General features: G+C 42.6%; 1 pseudogene; it reads left to right on the top strand.

Moving 5' to 3' along the window:
* Positions 1-19484, top strand: part of LOC122554843 — a 42832-nt pseudogene that overhangs the window by 10723 nt on the left and 12625 nt on the right.

Genomic DNA, 19484 nt, shown 5'->3' with positions numbered 1-19484 from the left:
GATGTGGTGGAGGCTGGTACAATTGCAACATTTAAGAGGCATTTGGATGGGTATATGAATAGGAAGGGTTTGGAGGGATATGGGCCAGGTGCTGACAGGTGGGACTAGATTGGGTTGGGATATCTGATCGGCATGGACGGGTTGGACAGAAGGGTCTGTTTCCGTGCTGTACATCTCTATGACTCTATGCTTCCCAAAGTAGCTAGCTGGTTCCCATGTAGCTGACACACTTGCAGAGACCTGATGGGCCAATTGGTCTATATCTGCACTGTTATACTGTCATCTCCGCTGTCTGTCACTGCCACTTTATCATTGCTCTTTGTATTTCCAGGAATATTAACAAAGCCAGATCTGGTTGACAGGGGGACAGAAGAAAACATCCTTAAAATAATCAGAATGAAGTCGTTGCTTTGAACAAAGGTTACATGGTTGTCAAATGCCATGGATAAAATGATATTAATAAACAACTGACCTTGGTTAAGGCATTGGAGAGGGAGAAAGCTTTTTTCAAAGAAAGTGTGATTTTCAGGTACGGTTACTTGAGAAATGAAACAAAATTGGATACTTTGACATTGTAAGATCATAAAGATGTAGGAGCAGAAGTAGACCTTTCAGCCCATCGAGTCCACGTCTCCATTCAATGAGATCAATGCCTGATCTGATAATCCTTGACTCCACTTTACTGCCTTATCCTCATAACCGTTGATTTGCTTAATGAATAGAAATTTCCTCTATGTAAACATATTTGAAAATATATTGTAGCCATGTGCAAAAATAAAAGGCAATGGCCAACCAAACTGGAACCTGGCCAGCTGGAAACCAGGTGAGGTAGACAATTTGAAAAATGGGGAAATCTCACGCACTTGTGATTCTCGAGAGTCTTAACGTTAGCTTTTTTTTTTGAGTGGACGTGCACAGGAAGAGAGGGGGTCCTTTTAAATGTGAAGTATCAGGGTGAATCTTGTTGGGGTTTATGGCAAAGTCTGAATTGCGCTGAGCTTTCTGGCAGGTTTTAGCCCTTGACACCGAGCGAGTGTCTCCCTTGTTACTTATTGACCATGCCCCATGGTGTCTCTCGTGCTCAACTTCCAGCCCATCTGACCACGGCCTGTTCGTGGAAAACATCAGCACTCAGCAGGTATCTGCTGAAAGTCCAGCCTCCATTACACCTACACCATCCTTTGTATGGCCATGTCCACCTGGACAGGTGTTGTGAGTTCAGAGGTGCCCTGCAATTTGTCCTGAAAATGGCAAACAGGGGATATCTGTGTCCTGGTTTATGAGCAATGTCCTGGAGAATCATAGAATCCATACTGTGTGGAAGCAGGGCACCAACCCAGTAAGCCCACACTCACCCTCTATAAAGCTTCCCCCCCATCCTATCCTTGCATCTGCCATTGCCAATCCACCTAACCCACACATCTTTGTGACTGTGGTAGGAAGCCAGAGCTCCTGGAGGAAACCCACGCCGACACAGAGAGAATGTGCAAACTTCACCCTGACAGTTGTCTGAGGCTGGAATCGAATCCAGGTTCCTGTCTCTGTGAGGCAGCATTGCTAACCACTGAGCCACCATACTGCGATGGGGAGATGCTTGTCCTGTTGCCTTCAAATCATCAAAGTGTGATGTCTTTGTTTATTGTTGTTTTCCTTTCTTGTCATGAAGAGCCCTTTGGAAGAAAAGGTGGCAACGATTCAGTGTGTGGCTGCCAGACTGACCACAGAGGAGAAAGTGAGGTCTGCAGATGCTGGAGATCAGAGCTGAAAATGTGTTGCTGGAAAAGCGCAGCAGGTCAGGCAGCATCCAGGGAAAAGGAGAATCGACGTTTCGGGCATAAGCCCTTCTTCAGGAACTTCCTGAAGAAGGGCTTATGCCCGAAATGTCGATTCTCCTGTTCCCTGGATGCTGCCTGACCTGCTGCGCTTTTCCAGCAACACATTTTCAGACTGACCACAGAACTTGTCAATCAGATCCGGGTTAGTAACGTTCTCTACTTGTCTATATTTATTAATGATGCCATAGACACCAGGTGAAGTAAAGTACTCTACATTATTTTACACAGAAATGGATCATTCAATCCAACTGGTTTGTGCTGGTGTTTATGCCCCACGTGAACTTCCTCATTCCTTGTTTCATTTTGCCTCATGTAAATGCCCCATGTACTCATCCACATTTCCAGATTTTCCCTTAAATGTATCTGTGCTGTTTACCTCAAGTGCACCCAGTTATGGTAAGGTCCATATTCTCACCACTCTTTGTGTAAAGTTTTATCTAAATTCTATGCTGGATTTCTTTGTGACAATCAATGGCCATAGCTTTGCATTTCCCAGTCACACCCTATAAGTTGAAGCATCATTAGTGCCCACTGTCTTTTTTAATTTTACAGACATCCATCAGGCCATGTCTCAGCCTCTCCTTTGTGGAAGAACTGGTCTCAGGCTATTCAGTGGTAGGCCCCAATCATTTTAGGCGAGGACATTTCTCCTTTTTTTAACTTTCCCTAATCTTCAGTCTGGCCATGTTGATAGCTATCTCACCTCCCAGCTATAGGGGTGTGGTTTCAAGATCCAATTCAGGTCTTGGGCATATTGATTGACAAGTCAGTGCAGTACTTCAGGGGCGCCTGTGGTGTACTGTGTCACATAAGGTAACAAACCAAGGCCAGGCTCAGTTGGATACTAAAGATTTCATCAACATAATCAAGGAAGAGTAAGAAAGTTACCCAGGTTTTCTGACTTTGCGGCATGAATGTGAATGATAAGGAAGGTCATTTCTGTTGATCTCAGATTGTTGCTCTAAATAGTTCACATACAAAATTAACTTGATGAAAAGTTGAGTTGCGTATAAGCCAAAAGGTACGAGCACTGCAGAAACTCATCTCGGCTCCTCCAAAAACAAACCCATTACCTCTATCACCTCATGGAGGACAAGAAATACATGAGAAAACTACCACTTGAAAATGCCCCTCCAAGTCATACACCATCTTGACTTGGAAATATATTGCCATTCCCTCATTGCTGGGTCAAACTCCTGAGAGTCCCTTCCCAACAGCACAGTGGATGTATCTGCACCTCAAGGTCTGCAGTATTTGAAGATGACAACTCACCAACACCTTCTCCAGCGCTATAGGGGATGGACAATAAAGCAATGCCCCTATCCCATGACAAACATTGTGAAGAATGTTAATGTTTGTTGGAGAAGCTGGGAAGAAGGAAACAAACTGCACTTTAGAAATAATGGTGAAGGCAAAGCACAACAATGAATCCAGTTATTCCAAATTAATTACTCATTATGTCAGTGATCCTAAAGATTGATGAGGTTCAGGACATTGGCAACATATCTTTCCGAAATTAAAGTGGAACACAAACGTTAGTTGTTCAAAATGCTGAAAAACATGTTTTTTTTAAAAAGTCCGAGGTAAGAGGAGCCGTTTAAAAATTGGGCGGGAGTGGGGCTCAGCGGAGTCGGGCGGGTGAAGACTGTAGGTGTAGGGTTGAGGGATCGGTAAATGTAGCTTTGTCTCTTTGTTTGTCTGGGTTAACATGGTTTCAAGTATTTTTCTCATTAAAGAAAACTCTGCCAACCATTGCGCACGAGGTTCAATGCAAAGGTGCTGGGGCATGGAAGGAAGTCGAGATGGTGGGATCAGGTGTACCCGAGGACAATGAAACTAATTCTCTTTTCATCATTGATGTAAGAGCACAGGAGTTTTCTTTTTATTGAGGGAAGAAGAGCTTGGGCTTGTTCACAACAGGTTGAGGGAAACCTTGGATTGACACATATCAGTTTGACTGTGGTATGAGTGAGCAAATATTAATAACTGTTTGCAAGATGGAGTTTGACATTGAGTTACTATATGCACAGGATTTTCAATAGGAATAATTTATACTGTATTATTGAGGATTATAGCTGACATTTTGTTTGGTTTTGGAAGGGAGATGTTGATAACTTTATTAGCAAAGTTGTGATTGACCAAAATTGGTAAAGTCTAACAGGATATCGTGTTAATGTGATAGAAACACAGAAAATGCTAGTGACACTTAGCAAGTCTGGCAGCATCTGCGGAGAGAGAAACAGAGTTAACATTTTGTGTCTGGTGTGTCTCTTCTTCGGAACCTGATATAATAAGTTCAGAATCTAAAGTAATTTAGCAGCAGGGAGGCTCAGTGGTTAGCACTGCTGCCTCACAGTGACAGGGACCCGGGTTCGATTCCCACCTCGAGTGACTGTCTGTGTGGAGTTTGCACATTTTCCCTGTGTCTGCTTGGGTTTCCTCCCACATTCCAAAGATGTGCAGGCCAGGTGAATTGGTCATGCTAAATTGCCCATCGTGTTAGGTACATTAGTCAGGAGTAAATATAAGCAATGGGTCTGGGTTGGCTACTCGGGTTGGTGTGGACTTGTTGGGCCAAAGGGCCATACTGTAGGGAATCTAATCTAATAGAAGGGCAATGGGTATTTACAACAATCTAGCAACAGCATAATGGCACTTCCTATCACCGGCTTATTTTTTTCCTGATCTAAGTCCAATTCAATTTTCAAAAGCAGGAATTTCAACTTGTTGAACCTGTTGATACCTGGGTACCTGCACTTAGAAAGTGTTATTTTCCCCACAGTCAGGAATCTCCATTACACCAAATAAAGAGATATCAGGGATTTGTTTCTAATGAACCATGAAAATGCTGAAGAGAAAGTGAAAGATGCTTTAATAGGTTTGGTGCTCAGGTCACAGTTAAAGACTGGCTTTAGAAGGAGATTTTTCTTTTGTTTGCAACTTTTATGGTCCAAAAAAAGCGAAGGAAAGAATACGCAAATAAAGCGAGATAGCTTCTCACATGGAATTTGTGGGAGAGGCCTATCCATGTGTCTATCGAGCGTCGAACGCTCTGGAGAAAGATCTTTTTTTCCCCTGTTTGTGAAGAGGGAACTCTGAAGATTTTCCTTTTCAACTAGTTTGCTGTAGATGTTTAAGTAATGACAGGGATAATTTCTTTTCTGAGACTTAGATTTGAAAGCTGACTGATTAGAGGATTTGAAGTGGAGGCCTTTTGTTGGTTGTTGTGAGTCTTAGCAAAGTGCTTGATTTCGTTTTTAATATTTTAAGTGTTTAATTATTGCTTTTTCTCTTTTGAATGCTTAAGATTAAAATCTATGGGTAAGGAAGGGTAGTTTTGTTGAACAAAAACTGAAATTGTGGAAAAGTTCAGCAAGTCTGGCGGCTTCTGTGGAGAGAAATCAGAGTTAACATTTTGGGTCGAGTGACCCTTCCTCAGATACCTCCTCCTCTCTCCCCCTGGACCATGACTCCACCATGGAACATCAGGCCATTGTGTCAAGTACGGTCATAAACCTCATTTCATCTGGTGATCTCACCTAGCTCCCCCCACTACCCACTGCCTCCAAGCTGATAGCCTCCCCAACCCCAGACAGCTCACTTCTCCCTCCTTCCCAAATTCCACAAGCCGGACCCACTGTTTCTACCTGCTCCTGTCCCACAGAACGCATCTCTTCCTATCTTGACTCAAAGTTAAAAATCACATAACACTAGGTTATAGTACAACAGGTTTATTTTGAAGCACTAGCTTTCGGAGCACTGCTCCTTCACCAGGTGGTCAAAGGGGCAGTGCTCCAAATGCTAGTGTGCTTTCAATTAAACCTGTTGGACTATAACCTGGTGTTGTGAGATTTTTAACTTTATACACCCCAATCCAACACTGGCATCTCCAAATCATATCTTGACTCAGTCTTTTCTCCCCTGGTCCAGTCCCTGCCCACAATTAAAAGGAAGGTCCTGAGGAATGATCACCTGACCTGAAACCTTAACTCCGATTTCGCTCCACAGATACTGAGCTTTTCCAGCCATTTCAGTTTTTGTTTCTGAGTTCTAGCATCGGCAATTCTTGCCATTTTTATTGTTTTTTATTCTAATGTCTAAGGTTTTTTTAAGAGATTCTTTTTAGGTTTAATGTCACTGAGGGCGTACAGGAGAAACTCAGTGATGGTTAGTTGAGAGGTGGTTACGCAGCAGGGTCGGTCAGATAAATGGATAACTGTCAGGAATGCTAAGAAGGTAATTCAGAAGTTTTTTTTTAGATTAGATTACTTACAGTGTGGAAACAGGCCCTCCGGCCCAACAAGTCCACACCGACCCGCCGAAGCGTAACCCACCCATACCCCTACATTTACCCCTTTTACCTAACACTACGGGCAATTTAGCATGGCCAATTCACCTGACTTGCACATCTTTGGAGTGTGGGAGGAAACCGGAGCACCCGGAGGAAACCCACGCAGACACGGGGAGAACGTGCAAACTCCACACAGTCAGTCGCCTGAGGCGGGATATGAACCCGGGTCTCTGGCGCTGCGAGGCAGCAGTGCTAACCACTGTGCCACCGTGCCGCCCACTTCTCCTGTGGTTCTTCCTTTCTTCAACAGATTTACCGTTCTGGGAACTGTTGAAGGAGGAGAATAGAAGTGGCAGTCAGACCTTGGTCACAAAGAACGAATCTTATGTTAAATGGGGTTTGTCAAAATTAAAAAAGAATAATTGTTATAGGGGACTCTTCTATCAGGGAAAGAGGCTGGAGATTCTGCAGCAGAGCCATGAATCTATGTAGCCTTCTCGGTTCCAGGGTTAAGGACATCTCAAAATGGTTGAAACATAATGCCAAAAGGGAGATTAAGAAGCAGGAGGTTGTTGTACACGTTGGTAAGAGCAACATAGTTAGGGAAAGAGTTAAGGCTTTCCAGAGTGACTATATGAGGTTAGGTATAAGATTTATAAGCAGAACCTCAAAGGTAGCAATCTCTGATTTATTCCTGGTGCCACATTTTAGAAATTCAAAGATAGGACAGATAAATCAATGGCTGATGAGGTGAAGCATTGCGTAACAATTCAGATTTTTGGATCTTTGGGATCTCTTTTGGGGCAGAAAAGACCTGTTCTAAAGGTATGGATTTGATCTGAACTGCAAAGGGGTCACTGTCCTTGTTGGGAGATCTGCAAGTTCTATTTTGGGATCCTTTAAATTAGTAGGTGATTGAGGGGGGCAGGTGTTCTTAAGTAGCACTGAAAATAGAAAGGCAGATGAGGACCATTCTGAATCAAAAAAGAGGGTGACTAGAGGCTTTGGTCAAGAAACTGAAGAAAGCATATGTCAGGTATAGAAAGCAGGGATCAAATGAATCCCTAGAAGACTATAAAGACAGTAGGAGGGAAATCATAAGGTAAAAAGGGGACATGAGATAGCTTTGGCAAATAGGTATAGGGAGAATCCAAAGGAATTCTACAAATACATTAAGGACAAAGAGGTAATTAGGGAGAGAATAGGGCCCCTGAAAGATCACCAAGGTCACCTATGTGTGGAACTGCAGGAGATGGGGGGAGATACTAAACAAGTACTTTGCATCAGTGTTTAATATGGAGAAGGATATGAAAAATAGAGAATGTGGGGAAATAAATAGTGACATTTTCAAAAATGTCCATATTACTGAGGAGTAGCTGGTGCTGAACGGCTTAAAATGCATTAGCGTGGATAAATCACTGGGACCTGATCAGGTGTAACCTCAAAATCTGTGGGAAGCTAGAGAAGTGATTGCTGGGCCCCTTGTTGAGATATTTGTATCATCGATTGTCACAGCTGAGGTGCCGGAAGACTGGAGGTTGACTAACATTGTGCCGCTATTTAAGGAAAGTGATAAGGAAAAGCCAGGGAACTATAGACTGATGAGCCTGACATCAGTGGTGGGCAAGTTGTTGGGGGCAATCCTGAGGGACAGGATTTACATATATTTGGAAAGGCAAGGACTGTTACGGATAGTCAGCTTGGCTTTGTGGTTGTGAAATCATGTCTCACTAATTTGATTTAGTTTTTTGATAAAGTAATGGAGGTTTGATGAGGGAAGAACAGTGTATGTGATCTATATGGACTTCAGTAAGGTGATTGACAAGATTCTTCATGGTAGATTGGTTATCAGGTTTAGATCTCATGGAATACAGGGAGAATTAGCTATTTGGTTACAAAACTGGCTCAAAGGTAAAAGGCAGAGGATGGTGGTGGAGGGTTGCTTTTCAGACTGGAGGCCTGTGACCAGTGGTGTGTCACAAGGATCAGTGCAGGATCATTTGTCATTTATGTAAATGATGATGTGAACATGGGAAGTATGGTTTGTATGTTTGCAGATGACACCAAATTGGAGGTGTCGTGGACAGTGAAGAAGGTTATCTCAGAATACAATGGGATCTTGATCAGATGGGCCAATGGGCCAAGGATTGGCAGATGGAGTTTAAATTAGATAAATATGAGGTGCTGCATTTTGGAAAGGCAAATCAGGGCAGGAATTATACACTTAATGGAAAAGTCCTGAGGAGTGTTGGTGAACAAAGAGACCTTGGAGGGCAGGTTCATAGTTCCTTGAAAGTGGAGCCGCAGATAGACAGGATAGTGAAGAAGGCATTTGGTATGCTTGGTTTTATTGATCAGTGCATTAAGTATTGGAGTTGGGAGCTCATTTGCAGCTGTATAGGACATTGGTTAGGTCATTTTTGGAATATTGCATGCACTTCTGGTCTCCCTCCTACAGGAAGGATGTTGTGAAACAAGAAAAGGTTCAGAAAAAATTTAGAAAGGTGCTGCCATAGTTGGAGTGTTTGAGCAGTAGGGAGAGGCTGATAGGCTGGGAGTATTTTCTCTGGAGCCTTGGAGGCTGAGGGTTGACCTAATAGAGGATTATAAAATCATGAGGGGCATGGATAGGGTAAATAGGAAAAGTCTTTTCCTCAGGGTTGGGGAGTCCAAAACTAGAGGGTATGGGTTTAAAGTGAGAGGAGAAAGATAAAAAAAGGGATCGAACGGGCAACTTTTTCATGCAGAGGGTGGTGCATGTATACAATGAGCTGCCAGAGGAAGTGGTGGAGGCTGGTACAATTACAACATTTAAAAGGCATCTGAATGTGTACATGAATAGGACGGGTTTAGAGAGATATGGGCCAAATGCTGGCAAATGGGACTAGCTTAATTTTGGACATCTGGTTGGCATGGACCATTTAGATGGAAGGGTCTTTTTCCACTCTGTATGTCCCAATGATTCTATGACTCTTTAACAGGTTAATTAGAAAAGACAGACAAGAGCAAGTCAGAGAACAAGGTAACTCAGAAGAATTAAACTGCATTTTCTTCAATGCAAGGGGTCTTTGAAATAAGGGCATGCATCGGAATATGGGAGTGGGACATCATAGTTATTACAAAAACTTGGCTGAGGGAAGGACAGGATTGGCATCCTGATGTTCTGGGTTTTAAGTGCCTTGGACTAATTAGTGATGTTAGATCATATAGGATTCGGGGGAGCTTGCCATTGGATAAAAATTTGGCTCAAAGGTAGGAGACAGAGGGTAGTGGTGGTGGGTTTGTTTTTGGACTGGAGGCCTGTGACCAGCATTGTTACACAGGGATGGGTACTGGATCCACTTTTGTTTGTCATGTATACAAATGATTTGGATAAGAATTTAGGAGATGTGGTTAGTAAGCTTGCGATGACATCAAAATTTGTGGTAAAGTGGAAAATGAAGAAGGTTATTTAAGGTTCCAAAGAGATCTTGATCACTTGGTCAATGGACCGATGAGTGGCAGATGGAGTTTAATTTTGATAAATGCGAGGTATTGCATTTTGGTAAAATAAACAAGGGTAGGACTTATACAGTTAATGGTAGGGCCCTGGCTCATGTTGTAGAACAGAGAGACCTAGAGTACATAATTCTTTGAAATTTGTGTCACATGTAGACAAGCTGGTTAAGAAGGCGTTTAGCACACTTTCTTTCATTGCTCATACCTTGAATATAAGAGTTGGGACGTCATGTTGAGGTAGTACAGAACATTGATTAGGCCTTTTCTGAAATTCTGTGTCCAGTTCTGGTCGCCCTGTTATAGGATGGATATTATTAAGTTAGAAAGGGTTCAGAAGAGATTTAGCAGGATGTTGTAAGGAATGGAGGGTTTGAGTTATAAAAATAGGCTGGGTAGGCTGGGACTTTTTTCACTGGAACATAAGAGGTTGTAAGGTGACCTTATAGCAGTTTATAAAATCATGAGGGGCCCAGAGAAGATGAATGGCAAAGTCTTTTCCCTTGGGCGGGGGAGTTGAAAACTACGGAGCATTTTTTTAAGGTAAGAGGAGAAAGATTTAAAAAGGACATGAGGGGCAAATGTTTTACACAGACAGTGGTTTGTATGTGGATGCAGGTATAGTTACAACATCTAAAAGGCATGTGGATAAGTACGAGAATAGGAAAGATTTGGAGGGATTTGGGCCAACCGCAGTCAGGAGGGACTAGTTTGGTTTGGGAATATGGTTGGTGTGGACTAGTTGGACTGGAGGGTCTGTTTCTATGTTGTATGAATCTATGACTAACTGCAACACTAACTTTTCAATGAACTGCAGAAAATAAAAGCCTACAATGACGACCTTTCTAGCATAGCAATTGGAGAATATGCAAAGGAATCTGACACCAATGTGAATATATACATGCTGATGCGAAAGAGTTTTGGGGAATGGCATGCCCTTCTTGATGAACATCGGAAAAAGTGTAAGTGATTAATCTGTCATGGAGAAAACTCCATGAGCATTGTGATTGTGCTTTGATGATGTATATAAATCCTTTTCATGAAAGATGGGGTTCAGGGACTACCAAAATGTGCACAACCCAGGATACTGTCAATGTTGGCTTGTCAGAAAAACAGCAGTCAGTCTGTGTACTGTGAATTCCCATCAATACAAAGTATGACTGCTGAGTTTCCAGTTCTCTTCCACTTTAACACATCACTAAGTTCCCTGGTCAACATCTCTGTCTCAGGCTTGCTACAATGCTCCAGCAAAGCTCACTACAAGCTGGAAGAACAGCATCTCATTTTCTGCTTGGGGACCCTGCAGCCCTCCAGACTTAATGTTGAGTTCAATAATTTTAGGGCCTGAACTCTCCTATGTTCTACCAGCCAAATTCCACACACCAGGCCTTGTTACCTCATAGTCTACCATTATACACTATCCATTGTCAGCCACTAACATTTCCATGAACAGCTATTCACCATCCTAGTCAGTTCATTATGCATTCCTTTGTCTGTCCAACTGGTCTTTGCTGTCTCTGGGCTCTATCACCCCCCCCACCATTTATTACTTGCGGCCTACCCCCATCCTATCTTCTGCATATAAACCAATATTTTCCTAGCTAGCATCATTTCTAAGGGAGACTCACCAAACCAAAAAGCTAACTTTGATTTCTCTTCACTGATGCTGCCAGACATGTTGAGCTTTTCCAACAGCTGCTGTTTTTTTTCACAATATCCGCGGTTTTTATTTCAGCTGCGGAAATATGGGGTAAAACACCCCTGCTACTTTAATGCCAGCAACATAGAAATGATTTACCCTGTGAGGTAATCTATGAAAACTCGAGAGGCCAAGAACTATTTAAAGTAAAAATTAACAACTTTATTTCTTAAAGTTTAACAGAGAATAATTAACTAACAACTATTTCCAACTTATTCCTCTAACCTATCTTTTACTTTCCCTTCTATAATACTAGTCCTTAAAAAGCCCTGATTAAGATTTACCAAATTTCAAGACCAGCCAGCTGTCAAATCTTGTCTTTCTGTCTTCCTCTGCCTTCTTTTCTTCTTCGGGATTTCTGTTTCACAGGCTACTAATTGATAAAGGTACCTTTAAGAGAGCTTTTTTTTGGGCAGTCTGCAGATGTTGGAGGCTTGGTAGTTCTCCCTCAACTGTTCAATTTTTCCCAACCTTATATCCCCAAAGTATTGGATTGTGTCATTGGCTTTTAGTATTGTCAATGTACTCAATTCAAACTTGATTGGTGTTTAGTTTTTTTGGGGGTATAATTTATACTGATTGGCCTAATTTTAATTTTGTTTTTTGTCTCCAGGCAACCAGCTACACTAACTGCTGGACCAAACGTTTACATTATATCTTAATTCAGAACACTTGGCACTGTCAGGTAGTTCTGCTAGCTTTTAACTCTCGTAAATGTACAGTACTCCTGACACCTTCATAACACATGGGACACTCGTTTTCTCTGGCGCAAAGGTCAGATTAGATGAAATGGCAGATAGATCAATCTTCGTCTTAAATAAAAGAGAGTTCAACGGCTGTGGAGAATAATTGCCTGAGGCCCAATAACATCATTGTTTTATTTTTGTTTACAGTCAAACAAATAATAAGCAATCAAGTGACAGAGTGCATTGAGGAATCCCGTGGGAGAGAATTGCCCGGATTCACCAATTACAAAACCTTTGAGTCATTGGCTAAGAAGCAGATCATGATGTGGGAGCCTCCCTGTCTCACCATGCTGAAAGTGATAGCAGGTAATGTGTATGATCCGTACAGCAGAAGAACGATTCTGCATGTTGTAGAGAAGGATTTGCATTTATATTGTGCAGTTTACAACTCTGGGACACCCTAAAGCATTTCACAATCATAGATACCTTGTTGAAATGTTGTTGCTATTATAATGTAGGACACAAGGCATTCAACTGCACACAGCAAGATCCCACAAACAGTAACAATATCATAGGGACATGTGTTATTACAATATTAAGAGATACATATTGAGCAGGACAGTAGAGGTCATCAAATCCTGTTTAAATGGTCCAGTAACATATTTTATGTTCTTAGAGGTCAGTTAACTCAGCTGGCTGGGCAGGTAGTTTGTGGTGCATGGTGATGCCAACAGTGTGGGTTCAATTTCCACACCAGCTGAGATCACCATGAAGGATTCTCTTTCTCAACCTTTATCCTCATCTGAGACACAGTGGCCCTCAGGTTAAACCACCACCAGTCATACGTCTGTTATGAGAGAGTCGCACTATGTCAACTTCACTTTGCTTCTTGTGTTCCTTGGAGACTTGCTTTGCCATCCCAGCTGCACCTCTGCTGCAGCGCTGTCACGGTACTGACCTCAGGCGACTATCTAGACTATTTGCTCAAGACTCCAGAGTGGGATTTCGAGCTCACAACCTGCTGACTCAAATGAGAGCACCTCCTACTGAGCCATGAATAAAAATGACCCAAGAAGTATGCTTATTTTCGAGCAAGGATTATTTGAAATCTTGAACACACCCTTCTGCTGCATCCAAAACAAAACATTTTCAAGATGGAGATCAATTGCTTTTTGTGCAGTCACAGTAATAAAGAATGAGTAAATTGTTCAGAACATCCATAACCTTAATAGATTGTGTACATAATGTACTAAATTGGTAGCAAACGTTTGTTAGTTTCAGTAGACATTTAGCTCAGGTCATGTGCTTTTTACATAAGTTTTAATATCATATGTTCCAACTTTGGATTCTGTATTTGTGAGAAACACAGTTGCTAATAATTAACTTATAAGAATACAGGTCGGTCTCCTATAACGCGCGTTTCAGCAATCCGATTTGGCTGTATTGCAATTGATGAATAGGGGATCAACTTTTTTAAAATGCGAACTCCCATTGGTTATTACGTGACTCCATCCCAGCACTTGGTGGCGCGCTGCACTGAAGACTGGACTCACTTCATCATCATATCATGCAAAACCTGGTCAGTTCCTGCCTTTGAACATGATGCAACATCTGGTCAGTTCTCCCATCAGTGCTCTTCAGAAGATGATGAGCAACTTCACAACTTCTGCACTTCTTGGCAAATATGCTCTCAGGATCTCTTGATCACAAGAAAAATCTTTATCTGATAAGATCATAATTCAGTCACCCAACACGATTCATTGAGACATCATAGTGCTGTCACAAACCATTCTTTCACCTTCTCTTACTGATGTTATGTTAAACATATTGCAGTCATATTTTCTAAATGGGGAGAAAATTCAGAAATTTGATGTGTAAAGAGACCTGGGAGTTCTAGTCCAGGATTCTCTCAAGGTAAAATTGCAAGTTGAGTCAGTGGTTAGGAAGGCAAATGCAATGATGGCATTTATTTTGAAAGGATTTGAATATAAAAGCAGGAATGTACTTCTTAGGCTCTATCAGCTTCTGGTCAGATCACATCTGAAGTATGTGCGGAATTATTGGTCCCATATCTCAGGAATGATGTACTGGCCCTGGAGCATGTTCAGAGGAGGTTCATGAATATGGTCCCAGGAATGAAAAGCTTAACATATGAGGAATGTTTGAGGACTATGAGTCCATACTCGACAGAGTTTAGAAGGATGAGGGATGAATCCAATTGAAACTTGCAGAATACTGAATGGCCTGGATAGAGTAGATGTTGGGAAGGTGTTTCCATTGGTCAGAGAGATGAGGATCCAAGGGCATAATCTTAGAGTAAAGGAAAGCTTTTTTAGAACAGTGGTAAGGAGACCTTCTTCAGCCAGAGAGTGACAAATCTATGGAACCTATTGCCACAGAAAGCTGTGGAGGTCAGGCCATTGAGTATATTTAAGACAGAGATAGATAGGTTTTTGAGTATCAAAGGGATTGAGGGTTATGGAGAGAAAGGGGGAGAATTAGGTTGAGAAACTTATTAGCCATGATTGAATGGCAGAGCAGACTTGATGGGCTGAATGGCCTAATTTCTGCTCCTCATGCTTTATGATCTTGTAAGGGGATTTACTAGAAGCTTCAAAATGGGTCAACAAGACATCCAAACGTTCACAAAACTAGCTGTCCTGCTCCTCAGGGAGGTCTAGGCTGCAATGCAGCTCTCTCCCCATCACTGATAACAGGGTTATAACATACATTTGTTCAGGTCTCCTTTATAACACTGTGGTGGTGTTATCAATCTATCATTAAGACTCGAAGAATTTCCAGTTCAATCTCACCGTCACCTCCAATAATAGCAAGTACTGGAATTTCTTGTATTATTTCATTAAAATCTATGATTTAAACATTTACTTAGACTATGCTATCAGCTGTGTTAGGCTAACTGCTATTTATGTTTGATTTTTACTGATATTTCTGATGGTCCACCCCATCCCTGTTTTTCCTGTAAGTTCCATTATTTCTATTGTGCAATTTTCTATAACGTGAGGTTGCATGAGAACGCAGCTACCACATTATGGAAGAACAGACTGCATCTCTAGCCATGGTGATTTGTTTAAAAACAGCTTTTGAGGTCTAGCTTTAGAATTTGGAGCCATGATGTGGAGGGACTGGGGTGGACAAGGTCAGAACTGAAAATGTGTTGCTGGAACAGCGCAGCAGGTCAGGCAGCATCCAGGGAACAGGAGAATCGACGTTTCGGGCATATGCCCTTCTTCAGGAAAGGCTTCAGGAAGAAGGGCTTATGCCCGAAACGTCGATTCTCCTGTTCCCTGGATGCTGCCTGACCTGCTGCACTGTTCCAGCAACACATTTTCAGTTCTGATCTCCAGCATCTGCAGATCTCACTTTCTCCCCTGGACAAGGTCAGAAGTCACACGACACCAGGTTATAGTCCAACGGGCTTATTTGAAATCACAACCTTTTGAGTGTCAGGGGGGTCACTTTGCCTGATGAAGGAGCAGCATTCTGAAAGCTTGTGATTTCAAGTAAACCTGATGAAGGGTTTTTGCCCAAAACATTGATTTTCCAGCTCCTCGGATGCTGCCTGACCTGCTGTGCTTTTCCAGCACCACTCTAATCTAAACTCTGGTTTCCAGCATCTGCAGTCCTCACTTTTGCTTATTTCAAATAAACCTGTTGGCTCATAACCTGATGTCGTGTGATTTCTGTGTTTAGAATTAGTGGTGGTTTTATGTACATTGGTACAGAGTACAACTGAATAAGATAAACCAGCTCCAGTTTAGAAGGTCAGAAGAGGCCTTGTTTAAGCTCAAGGGATACATCTGCAGTTTAGAGAGCGTTTTTATTCAGTTTGGAGCGGTACTGTGCAGTCTTTGGAATAGGCTGGCTGTATAGAACAGCACTTCTGAGAAGGAAAGGGTATTTTGTGAATTCGATTAACCTGGAGGAAGACATAGTGTTCATCCCAGAACAGAGTGTTTGGACAAAGCCTTGGTGAGGTTATTTAAACATGATTACATTTTAACATATGCATGACTGCTCCTGAAAGAAGTTATATGCAGTTTCAATTTAGGAGTTGAAGTCACAAGTGACTTAAATCTACTGAGGTCTTAGATACAGGGACTCTAGTGTAAGTGCAGGTAATGTAGGAGCAACCATATTTGGGTACTTTCCAAGGTGTGTTTTTTTGAGTAGTATGTTAAAGCTATTTTGCTTCTTTTCACTTTAAGATGAAATATTGTGCGATTAATGGAATTATACTTTTGTGGTGTGTTTAAAAATCTTTGAATTTGTATTATGAATAGATGATTAATGGTTTATTCTATTTATCTTCACTTATTTTGTAATAAGTGTCTACTTTGTTGTTAAAACACAATCTGTAGCATTTCATAGATGTGTTTCAGAAAAGGAAACTTCGTTAAAAACAAAACAAATCATAATATGATCTCTCAAAACCAGCTTCCTGTCTGAGATCTGACTTGTCTGTGAATAACATCAGCTGGGTTAATAACTACTTTAAATTGTAAACCATGATCACATTGTAGGCTTAGGCAAACAATTCTGAAGTCTTCTGAACCAGAAACACATTTGTTTCCCACAGATGCTGTCAGATCTGCTGAGTCTCTCCACAATTGTTATGTTGGTGTGTACTTTATATGGCTCAATTTTGGGACGTGGCATAAATGGAAATGGAGTAGGCCATCCAGTCCATAACACCTGGCCTCTCGATCACTCAGTTCATGATTGGACATTTGTATCTGATTTTGAGCGTGCTCATACTTTTCTACAGCTACTTCACCTGATTACTTGCTCATCAGGACTGCTTCACCAAGGAGCGTTTACAAATGGAAACTGTTCAAAGCATAACCAAAGAAATGTCTTTCTCTTCTAATTGGCCTCTCTTTCCTTAGAGATTGGGTTGAAACAGTATTCACTGGTTTGGCCTTGCAGCATTTTGCAGGGTTGCCACATCTCATTAAAACCATCAAGGTGCATAGATCACGATTTTCCTGGGTTTCTCTTTATGGGGTGGGATGGGGGAGGGGAGTAGGTAGATGGTTGTGAATAATGATTGGGCTGGATTTTCAGTCAGATTAGGAGCTGGCCTGGGGGTTGGGTTTGGATTCCAACTCTTCATGACATGTTTTAAACAGTCACATGATAATTGTCAAAGACTGAGCCAACTAAAGGTCAGGTCTAATTAATGACATTGGAAAGTCTCTGATCGTAGCTTCCCTGTTGGGTGTTGAAGAAGCAAAACTAACCAGGGTTTCTGTTCTACACCAGAACTGGAAAATATATGCGGGCATCAGGTGAGGCTTCAATTGGCCAAGAGGTAGGGGGCAGAGAGTGGTGATATCAGGACGTTTCTCTGACTGAAGTGCAGTACATAGCAGATGAATCTGATGACACTAGTTAAGCTGAATCTCAGAGCATTACTGGACAATCCACTGCTCCCAAGTGCATTGAAGATAATGGAGAGCTGTAACTTCTGATTGGCTGGCAGCACTCAGGGACTTGATCCAATGCAATTGCTGATGCTCACCAGTTACATTCTCGATGACATTCACCATAGAAACTAACACTGGTCACTGACCCAGTGAGAGTAATTCCCATTAGGTGGGTGAGATCTATCACTGGCATTAAATTCTGGCTGGAGTGTGGGTTTAAATAGACTAGTTCTCTCTCTGAATTGCTGCCATAGGTACCAAATGGCTTCCTGTAAGAGTCTGTGGGAGGGTTGACTTCAGTTTGAAGATTTTGCAATGCTATCTGTCTGAGAGTCATAGAGCTGTACAGCACAGAAACAGACTCATCGGGCCAATCATCCACGCTGACCAGATATCCTAAAGGAATCATAAGACCCTAAGACATAGGAGCAGAAATTAGTCCATTCAGCCCATTGAGTCTGCCCCACCATTCACTCATGGCCGATAAGTTTCTCAACTCCATTCACCCAACTCCATTGGGCGGCACGGTGGCACAGTGGTTAGCACTGCTGCCTCACAGCGCCAGAGACCCGAGTTCATTTCCCACCTCAGGCGACTGACTGTGTGGAGTTTGCACATTCTCCCCGTGTCTGCGTGGGTTTCTTCCCACAGTCCAAAAATGTGCAGGTCAGGTGAATTGGCCATGCTAAATTGCCCGTAGTTTTAGGTGAAGGTTGTAAATGTAGGGGAATGGGTCTGGGTGGGTTGCGCTTTGACGGGTCGGTGTGGACTTGTTGGGCCGAAGAGCTGTTTTCACACTGTAAGTAATCTGATCTAATCACCCACTTTCTCCCAAACCCTTGGTACACAAGAACCTATCTATCTCCGTTTTAAATATACTCAATGACCTGGCCTCCACAGCCTCCTGTGGCAGTGAATTCCATAGGTCCGCCACTCTCTGGCTGAAGGTGTTTCTCCTTATCTCTGACCTAAAAGATCTTTCCTTTATTCAAAGGCTGTGCCTTCAGGTCCTTTTCTCTCCTACCAATGAAAAAATGTTCCCAACATCTACTCTGTCCAGGCCATTCAGTATTTTGTAAGTTCCAGCTAGATTCTCCCATATCCATCTAAACTCATAGAGCCATAGATAGAGTCATAGAGATGTACAGCATGGAAACAGACCCTTCGGTCCAACTCGTCCATGCCGACAAGATATCCCAGCCCAACCTAGGCCCACCTGCCAGTACCCGGCCCATATCCCTCCAAACCCTTCCTATTCATATACCCATCCAGATGCCTCTTAAATGTTGCAATTGTACCAGCCTCCACCACATCCTCTGGCAGCTCATTACCACCCTTTGTGAGAAAAAGTTGCCCCTTAGGTCTTTCCCCTCTCACCCTAAACCTATGCCCTCTAGTTCTGGACTCCCCGACCGCAGGGAAAAGACTTTGTCTATTTATCCTATCCATGTCCTTCATAATTTTGTAGATTAGATTAGATTAGATTACTTACAGTGTGGAAACAGGCCCTTCGGCCCAACAAGTCCACACCGACCCGCCGAAGCGCAACCCACCCATACCCCTTTTTACCTAACACTACGGGCAATTTAGCATTGCCAATTCACCTGACCTGCACATCTTTGGACTGTGGGAGGAAACCGGAGCACCCGGAGGAAACCCACGCAGACACGGGGAGAATGTGCAAACTCCACACAGTCAGTCGCCTGAGTCGGGAATTGAACCCGGGTCTCTGGCGCTGTGAGGCAGCAGTGCTAACCACTGTGCCACCGTGCCACCCACTAAAAACTGTAAACCTCTATAAGATCACCCCTCAGCCTCCGACGCTCCAGGGAAAACAGCCCTAGCCTCTCCCTGTAGCTCAGGTCCTCCAGCCCTGGCAACATCCTTGTAACTCTTTTCTAAACCCTTTCAGGTTTCACAACATCTTTCCGATGGGAAGGAGACCAGAATTGCACGCAATATTCCAACAGTGGCCCAACAAATGTCCTGTACAGCCGCAACATGACCTCCCAACTCCTGTACTCAATACTT

Source organism: Chiloscyllium plagiosum, chromosome 12 (assembly GCF_004010195.1).
Source record: "Chiloscyllium plagiosum isolate BGI_BamShark_2017 chromosome 12, ASM401019v2, whole genome shotgun sequence".
NCBI lineage: Eukaryota > Metazoa > Chordata > Chondrichthyes > Orectolobiformes > Hemiscylliidae > Chiloscyllium > Chiloscyllium plagiosum.
This window is presented reverse-complemented; position numbering and strand designations above follow the sequence as displayed.